Source organism: Melospiza melodia, unplaced genomic scaffold (genome assembly GCF_035770615.1).
Source record: "Melospiza melodia melodia isolate bMelMel2 unplaced genomic scaffold, bMelMel2.pri scaffold_34, whole genome shotgun sequence".
NCBI classification, from domain to species: Eukaryota; Metazoa; Chordata; class Aves; order Passeriformes; family Passerellidae; genus Melospiza; species Melospiza melodia.
Window position 1 is genome coordinate 215,679 of NW_026948659.1, and position 18,192 is coordinate 233,870.

Consider the following 18,192-nt stretch of genomic DNA (forward strand, 5'->3'; position numbering starts at 1 on the left):
AACTACATAAATTAACTCACTGGGGAGTCCAAGGACTATGTGATCATTTCCTAAGAAATAACCTATGCATCGGGGTATATAGCCTGGCTAAAGCTGTTACCAGAGGGTGTATCATTTGTCAAAAAGTGAACCAGAAAGTTATGAGAAAAGTAGCACCTGGAGGAAGGGAATTAGCCTTGAGACCCTTCCAAAGCATACAGATAGATTTCACTGAAATGCCCCCAGTGCAAGGATACAGATATTTACTGGTTATAGTTGATCATCTCACACACTGGGTAGAAGCCTTCCCAACCAGGAGGGAAACAGCTCAAGTCGTTGCAAAAGCAATCCTAGAGAATATTATCCCCAGATATGGTATTGTGAACACCATAGACTCAGACCGAGGTCCACATTTTGTGTCCCAAACATTACAAAATATAATTGAGGCTTTAGGAATGAAATGGAGGTTGCATATTCCGTGGCACCCCCAGAGTTCTGGGAGGGTAGAGCGAATGAACAAAACTCTCAAAAATGTATTAACTAAATTGATTGAGGAAACAAAGATGAATTGGCTGAAGTGTTTGCCCCTAGCGCTATTGCGCATCAGAACAAGACCTCGGGCTGACATAAGAATTTCACCTTATGAAATGATGTTTGGGCTGCCATTCTTGTTAACACCTTATAGCACAGGAGACTATCTGGAAGGGGAAGAAGCTACCAGAAAGTATTTAGAAATAATTGGAAGAACTCTGGAGGGACTTAGAAAGAAAGGATACCTTCCTCAAACTTCCCCTCTCGACACAAAAGTTCACAACATTAGTCCAGGAGATTGGGTTTTGATAAAATCATGGACTACGGGGACATTAATGCCTAAATTTGAAGGCCCCTTCCAGGTGCTCCTGATCACAAATTCAGCTGTGCGGACCAAAGAAAAAGGTTGGACTCATATCACAAGAATAAAAGGGCCAGTCTCACCCCCAGGTACGGGACTGGATCCAACATCATCTTCCCCCTCTGGCATTGGACCAGAGTCTACACCACTCTCACCCCCCGGCGCTGGACGAGATTCATCTGCTTCACAAGCTAAATCACCTGAGTACACTGTGGTAAAAGGACCAAAGGATTTAAAGTTGACTCTCAGAAGGAAGAGTCAAAAAGACTGAACTGTGTGGGGAAAAAATTGTTTGTTAAGAGTTCTAATATTGCTTAGAATGTTTTAAGACTGTTCTGTGTAAATTATGTTGGTAAAAAGTTTAGGACTGTAAATAAGTAATTCTGGTTAAGTTCCCCAATTTATTTCTAAAGACTCCAGGTTAATCCTCTACAGAACACTCCCCTGGGAGGGGAAACCAAAATTGGTAGGGAACAGACCAAGAGAGGTTTAACCAGAGAAACGGGTAGAAGGGACTCTAAAGAGCTTGGAAGCTTTTCCTCAGTAAAGTTCCCCAAGAGGCAAGGCCGGGTGGGCAGGCTGTGTGAGATGACCCATACCGGACTCTTGGGAAGGGTAGTGCTGATGGCTCTGATTGCTGGTGGTGCTCAGGGGAGCCCAGCTGATCCATGCAGTGAGTGCTACCAAGCCCGCTGTGAGGAGGAAGTGAGCTCCTGTCGAGAGTCCACATCAGTTCTAACCCTGATTGTGTTAACCTCTCCCAAATGGTCTTTTATCAAAAAAATAAGAGAGTGTATTGGATAATATACAATACTGCCACTTTTAGGCAGCCACTCCTAGGAGAGTGCCCTATAGGGGAAGCCTGGTTGTGCTTTAAATGGGATGCTGCTGAAACAAGCTCAGCAGATCTAGTAAAAAGCAAAGAAATGGTGAAAATTGTAAGAAAAATTGTTTGTTACAAGTATTTATATGAGTGTACTGGAAAAGAGATAAACCCCTTTAGGAACACATTTCAGGAGAGCCTTAAACCCCTAGATTTGATCTCGTCTGGCAGCTGCACCGCTGGAGTGATAAAACCAATTTTCTTATTACCCAAAGAAACTGGATCAAGTTTGGGAGTTCCTATATAGAATTTGGGAGAAATTAAACAGAACAGGCACAGTGAAATAGAAATTGAGAAAATCCAAAATTGTAAAAGCCAAATTCGGATCCCAATATCTATGTTAAACAAAATTATTCGGCTCCAGGCAGTATTAAAAATAAAGAATTCAATGATTAGGAACATTTCAAACGAAATAAAAAGGTTAGCATGTGTAAATAATGAAGATCAAACTCCTACACTTGATCCCAGTGGGTGGGAGAACCTGGAGATTTTCAAAAAGGATGTGTGGGAAAAGGTAGTTTTTCTCGCTGTGTGTGCACTTGGAGGATTGCTATTTTTACTATGCTTATTTATCTGTTTCAGTAAAATAGTGTTTGCCGTGAAGACAAACCTGAAGAAACCAAGGAAAGCAACAAGGTTAAGTAACCGTGATTACCAAAGTGCACAAGAGATTTATAGTAGATTCAAAACAAAAATCGGGAGTTGATGCGAGCTTAGATTTTAAGCTCGATCAAAGAAAAAGAGGGGGGACTGTTATGAAGAAAAACTCGGTTAATATTTTTTTATGAGAAAAAGTTTCAAAAAGGCAGCCAGACCACTGGCCCTGCCCAAGTTCTGTGTGTTTTGTTATTGTAATCACGGGTCGTTGTCGTTAATGGTTGTTTTTGTATTAGTAAAAGCCCTGGCTGGGGCGAGGTAATGGCCCTTCTCCTGGGTGGGGACCTTGCCCAAAGCTAAGTTTTACCTTTCTCAGAATAGGGAAGACACCTGAGAAGGTGGGGGGGGTTATGCAAAGTGACTCGCAAGACCAGAATGCTTTGTGGGACCCCCGACTCTAAACTCATGGAGAAACCCCAAAAACAACGAGCCACCTAAGAGTTGAGAGACTGGAGTGATGTCTGGATGTGAGGAGCCGAGTGCTGAGCCTGCAGAGACGCGGAACACCTTCGGACCCTCTCGCCCTGACCATGGGAGGTGACCCCGGTGGTGAGACCAGGCCGACTGAGTGGGAGGGGCAACATCTGACGGCAACATCTTATGGGATCAGGAGGCCCTAAAGGCTCCCAAGAGGATCTGATCCCCAGCTCTGCCCCTGGTGGACAAAGCTGCGCATATCCTCCTCCTCTGAGTCGCCTTGGGAGAGACGACGGACGCTGCAGACCGTCGAGCCGCCCAATCCTGAGCTGATCACTTTTTAATAAAGGCATTACACAGGAGAAGAAGTCTCCTGGCCCTTGTTTATTTCACTGGGAGCGATACTGGGATGAACCGGGATGAACTGGGACAGACTGGGAACAACATTGGGATGGACTGGGAGGGACTGGAGGGACACTGGGGCTGTACTGGTCTGTACTAGGATGAACTGGGAGGGACTGGGAGTCACTGGAGGGGTTAAAGGGGCTGTTCCCGCCCCCGCCGCCTCCCATTGGCTGACGCTCCCGCCCGTCACTTCCTCCAACCAATCAGCGCCTGGGACTAGGACTTGGGGGCGGGGCCTTGGGTCGGCGCCATTTTAGATACGTTCAGCCTACAACTCCCATCATGCCCCGCGGCCCCACAGACCCTAATGGAGCCGGGCCTACAGCTCCCGTCACGCCCCGCCCTCCCCACAGCGCCCGTTATCGCCTTCCCGAGCCCCATTGGCGCCCCCAGACCCTGCGGGACCCCCGGCTGCGACCCCAGAGCCCACCTGGGACCCCCAAACGCCCCAGGGCATACAGAGGCCTCCGAGCGCCGCTTTCGGGCCTACATCTCCCGTCCTCCCCCGCGGCCACAGAGCCCCCTCATGGCCGAGTTCCGGCCCTGCCAGTCCCGTTCACGTCCCGCGCCCCAAGGAGACCCCTCAGAGCCCTCCAGGTGCCCCCCAAGGGCTCCCCGAGCCCACAAGGTCCCCCCAGGTGCCCCCCAAGGCCACAGGGTCCTCCCAGGGGCCCTCCTGGACTCCCAAACGCTCCGTCACAGCTACTTTCGGGACTACAGCTCCCATCGTGCCCCGCGGCCGTATTAAGCACCTTAGAAGCAGCGCCTCTATCACCCATGATGCCCCGCGGCCTCATTAAAGCAAAGCCTTCATCTCCTGTGATGCACCGCGCCTCTAATAAAGCAGCGCATACAACTTCCATCATCCTCCGCGCCCCATAGATCCCTATTATATCTGTGCATACAACTCCCATCATCCCTCACGCCCCGTTGTCACCCATTATACACAGGCCTCCATAGTTCTCTATACCTGCGCCTACATCTCCCATCATCCCCCGTGCCCCATAGATCCCCGTTATAGCCGCGCCTCTAACTCCCATCATGCCCCACGCCCCATAGAGCCTCGTTATACCCGCGCACACAACTCCCATCATCCCCTGCGCTCCATAGACTCCCGTTATACCCGCGCATACAATTCCCATCACCCCCTGCGCTCCATAGGTCCCAATTATACCAGCGCCTCCAACTCCCATCACCTCCTGCGCTCCATAGAGCCCCGCTATACCCGCGCATACAACTCCCATCATCCATCGCGCCCCATAGAGCCCCATTATACCAATGCCTCCAACTCCCATCATCCCCCGCGCCCCATAGACTCCTATTATACCCGCACCTCCAACTGCCATCATCCCCCGCGCCCCTCAGATCGCCATTAATTCCCTCCCACACCCCAAAAACCCCCCAAAACAATGAAAAAACCCCAAATTTATTTGACCACCAACACTCAGACACCTCCGAGCTCCCAAATCCTTTAATATTCACAATTTCCTCCTGTTTAACCCCTTCCTCCCACGCCGTTCAGCTCAGCGGGTTTGACTGAGCCCCATCTGCTCCATGGGGGTTTTTGAGGGGATTTTGGGGTCCCTCAGAGCAGGGCCCGGCCCCGCTGGGTGAGCAGGACCCCGAATCTCCGTTTCAGGGCCAGGCGGTGCCGTGAGAATTTGTCATCGGGGGAGAAGCGGGCGGGGTGGGCCGAGCGTGTGGGGAGCCCGGCCGGGGACACTTTCTGAGGGGAAAATTACACAAAATCCCAAAATATTGTACAAAATCATATAAATTACCCGAAATCCCCCCTCAGGACAGCCAAAATCCCCCGATATCCCCCCAAATTCCCTTCAGAATCCTTAGAATTCCCCCCAGATACCTCTCCTCAGGACACCCAAAATTTCCCGCCAAATTCCCCCCTCAGGACACCCCAAAATTCCTCCAAAATCCCAAAACTGCCACCTCAGGACACCCAAATTCCCCCAAAATAAAAAAAATTCCCAAAAATTTCCTCCCAGGACACCCAAAATCCTACAAAAATTCCCAAATTCCCCTCTCACAACACCTAAAATCCCTCAAATTCTCTCAAAATCCCCCAAAATTCTCCAAAATCCCCCAAATTCCCCCTCAAGACAACAAAAATGCCCCAAATTCCTGTGAAATTCCCCAAATTTCCCCTCAGGACACCCAAAATCCACAAAAATCCCCAAAAATTCCACAAAATCCCCTCTAAGGACACCTAAAATCCTCAAATTCTCTCAAAATCCCCCAAATTCCCCCTCAGGACACCCAAAATCCCCAAATTTTCCCCAAATGCCCCAATTTCCCCAAAATCTACAAAATTCCCCCCTCAGGATCCCCCAAATTCCTCCCAAATTCCCTCAAATTACCCCTCAAGACATCAAAAATCCTCCAAAATTCCCCAGATTCTCCCCAAATTCCTCCAAAATTTCCCCCTCAGGACACCAAAAATCCACAAAAATCCACCAAAATTCCCCAAATTCCCACAAAATTCCCTCTAAGGATACCTAAAATCCTCAAATTCCCTCAAAATCCCCCAAATTCCTCCAAAACTCCCCCATATTCCCTCCTTGGGACACCAAAATCCCCCAAATTCCCATTTTTCATCCCGAATTTTCCTTTCCGGGATCAAAATTCTCCACTTTTAGTCCCAAATTCTCCCCTTTTTCACCCCAAAATTCCTTTTCTTGGACCCAAACTTTCCATTCCTTGACACAAAATCTCCTTTTTTACTTTGCAATTTTCTCTTTTGGAGCCAAATTTTCCCTTTTTTCAGCTCAAATTCCACTTTTGGAGTTTTATCTTCCCACATGAGCACCCAAATTCCCTTTTTTGGTACAAATTTCCCATTTTTGGCTCCAATCTTCCCACCTGAGTGCCCAAATTCCCATTTTTAGTTCCAATCTCTCCCTTTTTGGACCAAAATTCCCCTTTTTTAGTCCCAAATTTCCCTTTTTTCAGCCCCAAATAAAAAAAAAGGGGGAATTTGGGATGAAAAAAGAGAAATTTGGGTCCTAAAATGGAGAATTTGGGTCCAAAAATGGGAATTTGCGTGTCCCGATGGGGAGATTGGAGCCAAAAAAGGAATTTTGGACTAAAAACGGGAAATTTGTGCCCCCAGAATTTTCATTTTTGGCCCCAATTTCTCCCTTTTAGGCCAAAATTCCCCATTTTTAGTCCCAAATTTTCCCTTTTTTCACCCAAAACTTTCCCTTCCTGCACCCAAATTCCCATTTTTAGTCCCAAATTCCAGTTTTTGAACCCAACGTCTCCTTTTTGTGGGCACAAATTTCCCTGTTTTAGAACCAAAATTCATTTTTTGGGTCCAATCTCTCCATCTGGGCACTCAAATTCCCATTTTTGGACCCAAATTCTCCCTTTTTGGTGCCAAAATCCCCCTTTGGACCCAAGTTTCCCTTTTTAGTCCAATTTTCCCCTTTTGTAGACCAAATGTCACCTTTTTTAGATCTATACTTCTCACCTGAGCACCCAAATTCCCTTTTTTGGTAAAAATTTGCCTTTTTTGGACCCAAATTCTCCCATTTTCAGCCCAAATTCTCCATTTTTGGACCCAAATTTCCCTTTTTTATACCCAAATTCTCTCTTTTTGGACCCAAATTCTCCTTTTCTGGTACAAATTTCCCTTTTTTGGACCCAAATTCTCCTTTGTTAGTCCTAAATTCCCCCTTTTTTAGTCCCAAATTTCCCTTTTTTAGTTCCAAATATTCCTTTTCTGGTACAAATTTCTCATTTTTGCCCCAAATTCTCAATTTTTAAACCAAATTTTCCCTTTTTAGCCCCAAATTCCCCATTTATGGACCCAAATCCCCCCTGTTTAGTCCCAAATTCCGCGTTTTTAGTCACAAATTTCCCTTTTTTATTCCCAAATTTCCCTTTTTTAGTCCCAAATTCTCCCTTTTTAGTCCCTATTTCCCCATTTCAAGTCCCAAATTCCCATTTTTTATTCCCAAATTCCCATTTTTTATACCCAAATTCCCCTTTTTTCTATCAAATTTCCCCTTTTCGCCTCACAACTCCCGTCCCAATTCCCCCCTCAGCCCACCCAAAGAATTCCTTGGGCCTAGCATACCCAGCTGGGCCCAAGGACGCGCTGTCTTGCAGGTGCAGGACTCGGAATTAGCCACGGCCTTGTTCTTTTCCAGTCTCTAGTCAGTGAAATTCCCAACAGGTGGGGACTGAGGACAGCAGAGGAGAACCCTGGGAGGGACTGAAGGGTGGTGTCAGAGAGGGTGAAGCCTTTTGACATAGTAGAGAAAAGCCAGAAAAAGCCCAAATTAATGCCAAGGGCACCTGGGGAGGCCCAGATTCAGAACAAATGTTTTGTGGAGAAAAGAAGAAACCTCACAACTTTGTAAAAGTTGTAAAGCCCGGTATGCTTTTATTACGACGCGCGCCGGACGCAAGCCCCCAAAAAGGCAAGCGTGCCTCTGAAGACCTCGGGTCTTCCTTTATCCCCCTTCCAAATGCATATGCATACAGTTTCACAATAAGTTCATACATATTCATTCGGTGTGACATTTAGCACCAGTTCTTCTTTATCAAAAGAATTTCTATGTCTGGGGCAGATTGACCTTGTGGTCATTTCTGTTTTTCTTTCTCTGTCTCCTTGTTGTCTCTAAAATGTGGCTTTTCTTTCAGCTTTGGCTCCACAGACTCCTCACCTCTTCCAGACACTTCACCTAATTCAGAATAAATCTTTATTCTGTCTCACAAAGACAATGGAGTTTCTCTCCCAGGGCAGGGCTGGGGTGCAACACATCCGCCAGAAGGAGCCTGGGCCAGCCCCGGGCTTTGTGCGGGAGGGCAGAGGCAGGCAGGAGGCAGAGCTGTCAGCAAAGGAAGGGGCCAGCCAGGTGGGGCAGCCGGGGGATGCCAACAGCCTGCAGGGACAGAGGCGCAGGGCAGGGACACCGTGGGACAGCCTGGGCTGCACAGGGCACAGGCATTGGCAGCATCTGCAAGACAGCCCTGCCAGAGCCAACTTGGGCAGCACTTTGGCCATGGCTGCTGGGCCTGGGCCTGAGGCAGGAGCAGGAGACAAGTGACCCTTGCAGGCCTGGGGGCTCATTGCCTCCTTGTCCCTGCTCAGCAGCCTGGCAGGGGCCGCCCCATGCTCCTGCCCTGGGCATTGCACATCCCCACATGCCAGTGCCCATCCCGGCAAGAGCCCTGAGCAAGGAGGGAGGGACAGCATCTGCCTGGCCAGGGGCTGGGGCTCAGGCCTTGGCCCTTGGCATTCCTCAAACACATCCAGCTTTGCTCAGAACCAGAGACACCTTGGCCTTGTTTGTCCCCAGCTGTCATCACTGCCTCCAGTGTTCTGCTCTAACTGGAACCTGGAGACACTTTCTCAGTTGTGTCTATCGGTGGGACTCATTTAAACTTCAAGAAACTTCAGAGTTTGGTTTTAATTTTGAGTTCTTGAGAAGTCGTTTGAGCACTCTCTCAGGGACTGAGTCGGATGTAAACAGCACCAAATCCCCAAGAGGCTCATTAAATTTCTTGTGCTGTGTCTGTGCTGCTGAGCTTTAAAGGAACAGCTCTTCCCAGGGCCAGCTCCTCTCCCAGCCCAGCAGGGCTGAGGGCTCTGCCTGCAGGCACTGAGGGGACAGGAGCCAGGCAGAGACAGGCTGAAGGCAGTCAGGATTGGGAAGACATTGAGCCGAGACTTCACTTGGGGAAAGATCTTCACAGCCCTGTGCATGGTGAGTGTGTGGGCGCAGGGCAATGTCCCCTGTGCTGCTGGAGGGATCTCCTGAAGCTGACCCAGGACAGGACGGATGTGACTGTAAGGATGCTCTGCTGCTCTTTCTGCTTTGGGGGAGGATGTGCTGCAGAGCGGGGCTGCCCTGGGCACGGTCAGAGGGACAGGGCAGGACGGCTCCGGCTGTCAGGGACGGCTGCAGGGGGGAAGCTGGGGCTGCAGCCAGGGCTGCCCAGAGCTCCAGCTCATGCCCAGGGTGACTTTTTATGAGCTCATTCAGGACAGGAGTTTCCTGCTTGGGTCTCTGCTTTCCTGAATCTGTGCTCCCACTTTTCCCTGGCTCAGCTTGGTGGCAATAGAAAATAAACTATGCAGGGTAGATCAGGGGCTGAGACACTTAAACCATCACCCTGAGGATTCCTGGGCACCTCAGCAAGTGCCAGCCCCTGCCCAGCCTCCACATCCATGCAGCATCACCTTTCCATGGTGCTCAGGCTGGGGAAGCTGTTCTTAAATCCCTGCAGGGCCCAGCAGCTGCAGGGCAGGGCTGGCCCAGGGGCTGGGCTCGGCTCTGGCAGCTCTGGCAAGGAAGGAGCCCGGGGCCACAGGAGCAGCTGGGGCTGGGACAGCTCCAGCAGCAGAGCCGTGGGCAGGCAGGGAGGGAGGAGTGCGGAGGGCAGCCCTGCTGCAGGGCAGATGTGGCACCTGCCGGGCCTGCCCTGCAGGGCAGACACTGCCCTGAGCAGCACAGCTCTTGTGTCCCCTCGCAGCCAGCACAGCCCTCAGCCCGGGGGGCTCGGGGCCCTCAGTCCCTCCTGGGCCGGCAGAGCAGCCCCAGAGATGAAGGGCATCTCAGCAGCCATGTGCCCATTCCCTGCTGACCAGGGCCTGAGGGCCGCTGTCCTGCCCTGCTGCTGCCTGGCAGGGGCTGGGCAGGGCTGGCCAGGGAAAGGATTTTCCTCAGGCCCGGCTCTCTCTCTCTCCTTGCCTTGCCCAGGTGCTGCTGGCATTGCTGAGGGGCTCTCTGCAATGGCAGTTCCAGCTGCAGGGCCAGGCCCAGCCCTTGGGCTCCTCCTGTGCAGGCTGAGCACAGCAATGGGGTGTCCCAGCTCCCTGTGCCCAGGGAGCTCTGCGCAGGGCAGCCTGGGAGGCTGGCACTGAGCCCACTCTGCTGACTCTGGGAAAGGCAGGAGCCACTTTGTGTGCCAGGGATCCCTCTGCTCTCAGCAGTGTCTCCTGGCTGTCCAGGGTAACACGGGAGTGGATTTCAGAAGGTGCAAGGGCAGGGCAGCTGGAACAGGAGAGAGGGACAGAGCAGCTCCCCTCAGTCTGCACTAAGCCTCAGACAATCCTCCTGCCTCTCTGGACTCTCTGTTCTCCCCAGGTGCAGCAGAATCCCTCGCTCTGCCTTCTGTTATCCCCATCCCTTCACCCAGGCAGTTCTGCAGCCTTACAGGAAGATTCTTTATCCAAGCCTGAACACCAGGACAGGGCCCTGCTCTCACTGTTCCCCTGCACTGACTGGGGGTCAGGGCTGACTCCCAGGTGTCCTGCAGGCCAAGGTCCAGCTCCTCACACAGCATTGGCCAGCAGCAATCAGGGCTCCAGCAACAATGGTGAAGGAAGATCTCCTAGACATACACAAGGAGGAGGTGCTTAGTGGAAAAAAAGAGGCTACGACAAAGAGTTTTGATTTTTCTGTGAGAAATTTCCCCTTCATTGCCGTGTCTTTCCTCCTTCTGTACGTTGAAATGTGCAGACACAGCAAATGTCCAACAGCAGCTCCATCAGGCACTTCCTCCTGCTGGCATTGGCAGACACGCGGCAGCTGCAGCTCCTGCACTTCTGCCTCTTGCTGGGCATCTCCCTGGCTGCCCTCCTGGGCAACGGCCTCATCATCAGCGCCGTAGCCTGCGGCCACCACCTGCACACGCCCATGTTCTTCTTCCTGCTCAACCTGGCCCTCAGCGACCTGGGCTCCATCTGCACCACTGTCCCCAAAGCCATGCACAATACCCTCTGGGACACCAGGGACATCTCCTACAAAGGATGTGCTGCTCAGCTATTTCTGTTTCTATTTTTCATTTCTGCAGAATTTTCCCTCCTGACCATCATGTGCTACGACCGCTACGTGTCCATCTGAAAAGCCCTGCACTACGGGACCCTCCTGGGCAGCAGAGCTTGTGCCCACATGGCAGCAGCTGCCTGGGCCAGTGCCTTTCTCTATGCTCTGCTGCACACAGCCAATACATTTTCCCTGCCCCTGTGCCATGGCAATGCCCTGGGCCAGTTCTTCTGTGAGGTTCCCCAGGTCGTCAAGCTCTCCTGCTCCCACTCCACCTTCAGAAAAATTTGGATTTCATTGTTTGTTGCCCCTTTAGCTTTTGGCTGTTTTGTGTTCATTGTTTTCTCCTATGTGCAGATCTTCAGGGCTGTGCTGAGGATCCCCTCTGAGCAGGGACGGCACAAAGCCTTTTCCACCTGCCTCCCTCACCTGGCCGTGCTCTCCCTGTTCCTCAGCACTGGCACATTTGCCTACCTGAAGCCCCCCTCCTTCTCTTCCCCATCCCTGGATCTGGCCCTGTCAGTTCTGTACTCGGTGGTGCCTCCAGCCCTGAACCCCCTCATCTACAGCCTGAGGAACCAGGAGCTCAAGGCTGCGGTGTGGAGACTGATGACTGGAAAATTTAGAAAACATTAAACTTTTTGCCAATCTCTGCATATCTCTTGTAATAAAAGTGAGATTTGAAAGTTGTTGTTGGATTGGTTATTTTCCCCCTCTGTTTTAATTTTTAATATTCTCCCTATTGTTTCTTCCATTTCTAATTTTCTTTCTCTCCACCTTCCCAGTGCCCCCAGACAGTGTCAACATGAGCTGTGTTCTCAGTGTCTTTAAATGAAATAAAGGATCTCTCAGCAGAATTTTCACCAGAGATCTCCCTTTGTTCCTTCCCTGGAGCTGCAGCAGCAATGTCTGTGTGCAGAGCTGGGGGCAGATCAGGGCTGGCACAGCAGCTGTGCCCAGCAGCAGCAGCAGCACTTGGTGTTGCCAGTGCTGCTGCCGTGGCCCTGCCCCGCTGCCCTGGTGGCCCTGGGGTTGCTGCAGGGCCTGAGTGCTCTCGGGGCCGGGCACAGCCCTGGGGGTGGCCGTGCCGGGGCTGCAGCAGGGACAGGCCATGGGCACTGCTGGGGCAGCGCTGACGCCTCAGTCCAGGGCCTGGGGGCTCCAGGCTCCTTGCCCAGGCTCTCTCAAGAACACGCCCAGGCCAATGCTCAGCACAGAAAAGCCCTGTGAGCAGCCCCAGGCTGGCCGTGGGCAGGCTGGGGGCAAACAGCATGGCTGGGGCTCTGCAAGGGCCCTGGGGCAGACGGGAAGGAGCAGCAGAGCAGGGGCTGATCCATCCCCAGTGCGCTGCACAGCCCAGGGCAGCGTCCCAGAGCGTCCTCATGGAGCTGCCAACAACATCCCCCCTCTGCAGCCCTGGCCTCTCCCCCAGCTCACACAGGTGCCCCATCCTTGCAGGCACAGACACGGCAGCACTGGCTCAGCAGCCCCTGTTTGCATTGCACAGAGCAGAGGGAGCAGCCCCATGCTGTTGGTGTGGGGATATGAACCTGAGGGAGCACAAATGCCATCAGCCACTGGGGCCAGCAAGGGCTGGGCGACACCAGGGAAACCACTCAGCTTTGTCCTGGCCTCTGCAGTCAGCCAAAATGTTTGTTCCCATCAGCTGGGAGTTTCCTGTGCCACTGCAGACGCTGTTGCTCAGAGCCAGGGCTGCCTGGCAGCCATCCCTAAACTGCCCTGAGCATTTCCTTGGCTTTTTCCTTTGCTTTGTTTCTTCTTTCCTGGTCCAGATTTCTTCCTATTACCCATCCCCGTCCCCTCCCCTGAAAACAGCCCATCCCTGTTTGCCCTGTCCACTCTGGCCCCACTCCCCAATGCAGTTCCTGACCTGGCACCATGGGAACGTCCCTTGGGCAGCAGGATCATCCTACAAGTGCTGCAGGAATTGTCTGCAGGCTCCTGCAGTGCCTGGTGCTGCTCCCTTGCCAGAGGCACCCCAGGCCAGGGGGGCACATCTGGGCTGCTGTGTCTGGCTCTGGGGCTCCCTGTTCTGGGCACTGAGGAGGAGCTGCAGAGGCTCTGCAGCACTGACAGGATGGGCTTTGGGGCTGGCAGGAGAAGCTGAGGGACCTGGGCTGCTGGAGCTGCTGAAGAGGAGGCCCAGGGCTCCTCCTGCTTCTGCTCCAAGGGTGGTTCCAGAGAATCACAGAATCAGCAAGGTTGGAAAAGACCTTGGAGATCATCAAGTCCAACATGTGCCCTGACACTGCCTTGTCTCCCTGGGCCTCCTCTTCTCCAGGATAAACAACCCCAGCTCCCTAAAACTCTCCTCATAGGACTTGTGTTCCAGACCCCTCCCCAGCCTTGTTGCCCTTCTCTGGACATGCTCCAGCCCCTCCATGGCCTTCCTAAATTGGGGCCCAGAACTGGACACAGCACTCGAGGTGTGGCCTCACAAGTGCTGAGTGCAGGGGAAGAATCACTGCCCTGCTCCTGCTGGCCACACCATTCCTGATCCAGGCCAGCAGCCATTGGCCTTCTTGCCCACCTGGGCACACTGCTGCCTCATGTCCAGCCTGCTGTCCATCAGTGCCCCAGGTCCCTTTCTGCCTGGCCGCTGTCCAGCCACTCTGTCCCCAGCCTGTAGCACTGAAGGGGGTGTTGTGACCAAAGTGCAGGACCCGGCACTTGGACTTATTAAACTTCATCTTATTGGACTCTGCCCATCCATCCAACTGTTCCCGCTCTCTCTGCAGAGGCCTCCTACCTTCCAGCAGATGGACACACGCTCCCAGCTTAGTTTTGTCTGCAGATTTACTACTGAAAGTCTCAACACTCTCATCCATGTTTTCAGTAACAATATTGAACAGAACTGGCTCCAGCAGAGACCCCTGAGGGACACCACAGGTGACTGGCTGCCAGCTGGATGCAACAGCATTCACCACCACTCTCTGGTGTAACATTCACGGCCACTCAACTGGCCATCCAGCCAGTTGTAGGTGTTTAGTTGATGCCCCTTGTTCTTTCAGAGAATATTAAAAAACTTAATAATTTCATGGTCAGTAGTGGTGTTCACAGAGGTCCTAGAAGAGGGAAGAGAAAAGGATCTGACTCCATGTTTCAGAAGACTAATTTATTATTTTATGATAGATATTCTATTAAAACTATATAAAAAGAATAGAAGAAAAGATTTCATCAGAAGGCTTGCAAGCAAAGGAGAAAAAATGGAATGATAACCAAATCCTGTGTCTGACCAGAGAGAGACACAGCTGGACTGTGACTGGCCATTAATTAGAAGCAATGACATGAAGCCAATCACAGATCCACCTGTTGCATTCCACAGCAGCAGATAATTATTGTTTATATTTTCTACCTGAGGCCTCAGCTTCTCAGGAGCTAAATCCTGGCAAAGGGATTTTTCAGAAAATATCATGGCTACAATGGTCGCTGTGCCCCAAACAGCCTCTGACCACCTCTGATCTGCCACCAGCCCTTCTCTGTTTGTGACCAGCAGGAGACAGAGCTTTCTTTGGCAGTGAGAATTGCAGGAAACCTCCCCCAAGTGCACCTTGGAAGGTTCAGGCTGGAGCTGAGGAGAAAGCAAAGTCCCTCGCAGGGCAGAATGTTGGTGCTGGAGGTGTGGCAGCGTGAGGCTGGGCCATGGCCGGGCTCTGTGTGCCAGGAGCCGGCAGCGCTGGGTGCAGGGACCTCAGGGAGGGCACAGCAACGCTGGGTGAGAAATGCTGGGGCACAGCGAGATGGGCGAGTGCAGCCGGCCAGGGCAGAGGAGCAGCACGCCCAGGGGGCACAGCCTGCAGGACAGATGGCCAAGGGCTGGGCAGGGCTGGCAGGGCCACAGGCACCCAGGCCTTTGTGCCCTGGGCTCGGGCAGCGCCTCTGGAGGCCCCACAGGAGGAACTTTCCTGGCAGGGGCTGCACTTTGCTTCTCCCTCGGCCTCCCTGGGGAGGCTGGCAGGGGCTGCAGGTTGATGCCATTTGTCCTTGCTGCCCCTCACATCCCCCTGGCCCACCAAGAGCCCCGAGGCAGCCGTGAGGGACAGGCCCTGCTGGCCCAGGCTGGGCTCAGGGCTTGGCCTTTCTGCTTCCTGCAGCCAAGCCAGGCCTTGCTCAGCATTGCAGTTCCCGGCTCAGAGCCTTGGGCTCCCTGCAATCCTGCCCTCAAGGATCTGCTCTCACCAGGCCCTGGGCAGCCTTGGGCACTCCCTGCCCTCCCTGGGGCCCAGCCATGCTCCAAGGCACTTGGAGTTTTGCTGCTGACCCCTTGAGCAGCTTCTTCATCCTTCTCTGTGTGCCTGAGGCTCCTGGACCCAGCCCCAAATCCAGCGTGGGTCTGATTAAAATATAGAAAGGCCTCAGGAGCTCTTTGTCTCCCTTCCATTGTCTTTGAGTCTCCAGGGCTTGTGCTGTGATTGGAGTCAGTTTGGAGTTGTCTTCAGGAGGAAGATGTCAAAATGCACCTCATGATTTTTGTTTTTTTAATCACTTCAATATTTTTTAATTTTTTAGTTATGAGAAGAGGGGATAGAAGCATTCCCCAAGTGATCTGGATGCTGAATGTCTCCTTAGGAAGTCTGGGCATGGATAAGAATGAGCCCCTTGCAGGCTGAGCCTGTTTGGACAAGCTGGTCCTCACCCCCAGCCTCACCATGTCTGACAACGCCCACCTGGGACTGACATCCCAAACAAAATGAAAAATTTTATCATTTTTCCTTATTAATAAAATTTATTAATAACAAAATTATATTTATATTATTTCAATTTAGGATAGTCTAATACAATATTTTTATTACCTAATTTGTAGATTTATATTAAAATTGGATACATTTGTAGCAACCAAGAAAATTATTCATCATTGGTTCTAAGTAACACAATTTCTTCATGAATTAATTAAATAATTTCTATTGGCTATTTATTTCTTTCTCTTTATGTTAATTAGTTATATTTGTAGTCTTTTAGTCATCTTTTTTATCATCTTTTTCTCAGACAGGGGGAAGGGGGGCCTGCACTTTGGGGTCTTTGGAGACAGTTCTGGGGCACATTGGGGGCAGTTTTGGGCCTGGGGAGGGAATTCAGAGAGAACTTGAGGGTCTGGAGGACAACTGGGGGAGCCGGGTGGGCACTTGGAGGGGCACTCAGGGATTCTGAGGGACAGTTCGGGGTCCGTGGCAGCACTTAGGGGTCCAGGGGGGCCCTTGGAGGTGAGGGAGGGGAATTTGGGGCCCTTCGGGGTCCAGGCGGGCCCTTGTGGCGGGCTCGAACGAGGCTCTCTGGGGCGCGGGGCGTGATGGGAGTTGTAGGCGGGGGTATCGTACGGTTTAACGGGGCCGTGGAGCATCACGGGAGTTGTTGGGGCAGCTGCAATGGCTCTCGGTGGGGCGCCGGGCATGACGGGAGATGAAGTCCCGCCTGAAATGGCGCTGGTCGTGCGCCGTGGAGCATGATTGGGAGCTGTAGTCCCGAAAGTGGATGGAACGAAATGTTTGGGAGTCCGGGACGGCTCTTGGGGAACACCTTTGCGTCCAAGCCCCGACTTGAGATCCTCTGGGGAAACGTAAACGGCACGGGAGCCCTTGGGAGGAGCTCGGAGAGCTCCAACCGGGCTCTTTAGGGCGCGGGTCGCGGTTGGAGTTTTTGGCGCGGGACTGTGTTCTGAGGGGCTCTGGGGCCACGGGGGACGAGAGGAGATGAATTCCCAGAAGTGGCTGTACCGGCCATCTGTGGGGGTGGGAGCACTCAGGGGTTCGTGGGTGCTCATGGGAGTCCCGAATGGGCGCTGAGGGGGCACTGAGGGACCCTCGAGTGTTTGAGGGACACTTATGTGACAGGTGGGGGCGGATCCTGGAGTTCTGTGGAGCGCGGGGCATGACGGGAGTTGTTCTCCCCGCTGCAATGGGCTCAGTTTGGCCGCGGGGCATGACGGGAGTTGTAGGCAAAAAGAAAATTTGCTGCCCGTGTAAGCACCGCCCCCAGGCCTGGATCCCTGACGCTGATTGGCTGCGGCTGGAGATGGGCGGGAGCTTCAGCAAATGGGGTGCAGTGGAGGTGGGAACAGCCAATTCACCCTCCTCCAGTCCCTCCCAGTAAAGCCCAGTTCATCCCCAGTACAGACCAGTATAACCCCAGTGAAGCCCAATTATTCCCCAGTAACCCAGTACAATCCAGTACCGCTCCAGTCCCTCCCAGTACAGCCCAGTCCATCCCAATACACCCGAGTTCATTCCCAGTCGTTCACAGTTCCTCCCAGTGTCATCCACAGGATGTCCCAGTGTCCCCAGTCTTCTCTGCAATTGCCCCAGTGTCCCCAGTTTCTCCCAGTATCTCCCAGTGTCACTCCCAGTATGTTCCAGTGTCTCCCACAGCGTTCCCAGTGTTCCCCAGTATGTCCCAGTCCTCCCCAGTGTTTCCAAGGACAGTTTAATTTCTCTCGGTGGCCGTGGCAGCCAAACTCAGCAGTGGGGTCAGTGCAGTGCCCATGGCCACAGCCCCTTGCAGTGGCCCAGTGAAGCCTGGGCTGATGATCCACCCTCAAAGCTGGCCCAGGGCAGATCTGCAGTGGCTTTGGTGGCACCTGGGGCTGGCACACACCTGAGCAGTGTGTCTGTTTGCAGTGGGGAAAGTCGGGAGGTTCAGATTGCTTCAAAAAATCCCCAAAAAGTGAAAACCCCTCTTAGGCTGAGTGCAGCCAGCTCTGCAAGCACAGCAGGGCCCAGGGGAGTGAGGACAGACAGGATGGGGCTGGGCAATGTGGAGCAAGGTTGTCCACACTGGGTCAGAGCTCAAGGCACAGCTTCTGTGAGCAGGCCAGAGCTGCTGAGGAGAGACCCTGGGTCAATATCAATCACAGAATGCTGCAATCACCTCTGATGTAAAGAGAAATAAAATAAAATACATCCTTTAAAATAGGAATGCGTATTTTTTACAAGTTGTTTGAAATCTTTTTCTGTAAGTGGACTCGGAAAACTTTAATGACCCTCTCATGGCTTTTGTGTTGTTTACATCAGACTCAGTCCCTGAGAGTGTCTTCAATAAACTTTTCAAGAACTCAAAATTAAATTGAAACTCTGAACTTTCTTGAAGTTTTAATGGGTCCCACTGAGGAACACGACTGAGAAAGTTTCCCCAGGTTCCAGTTAGAGCAG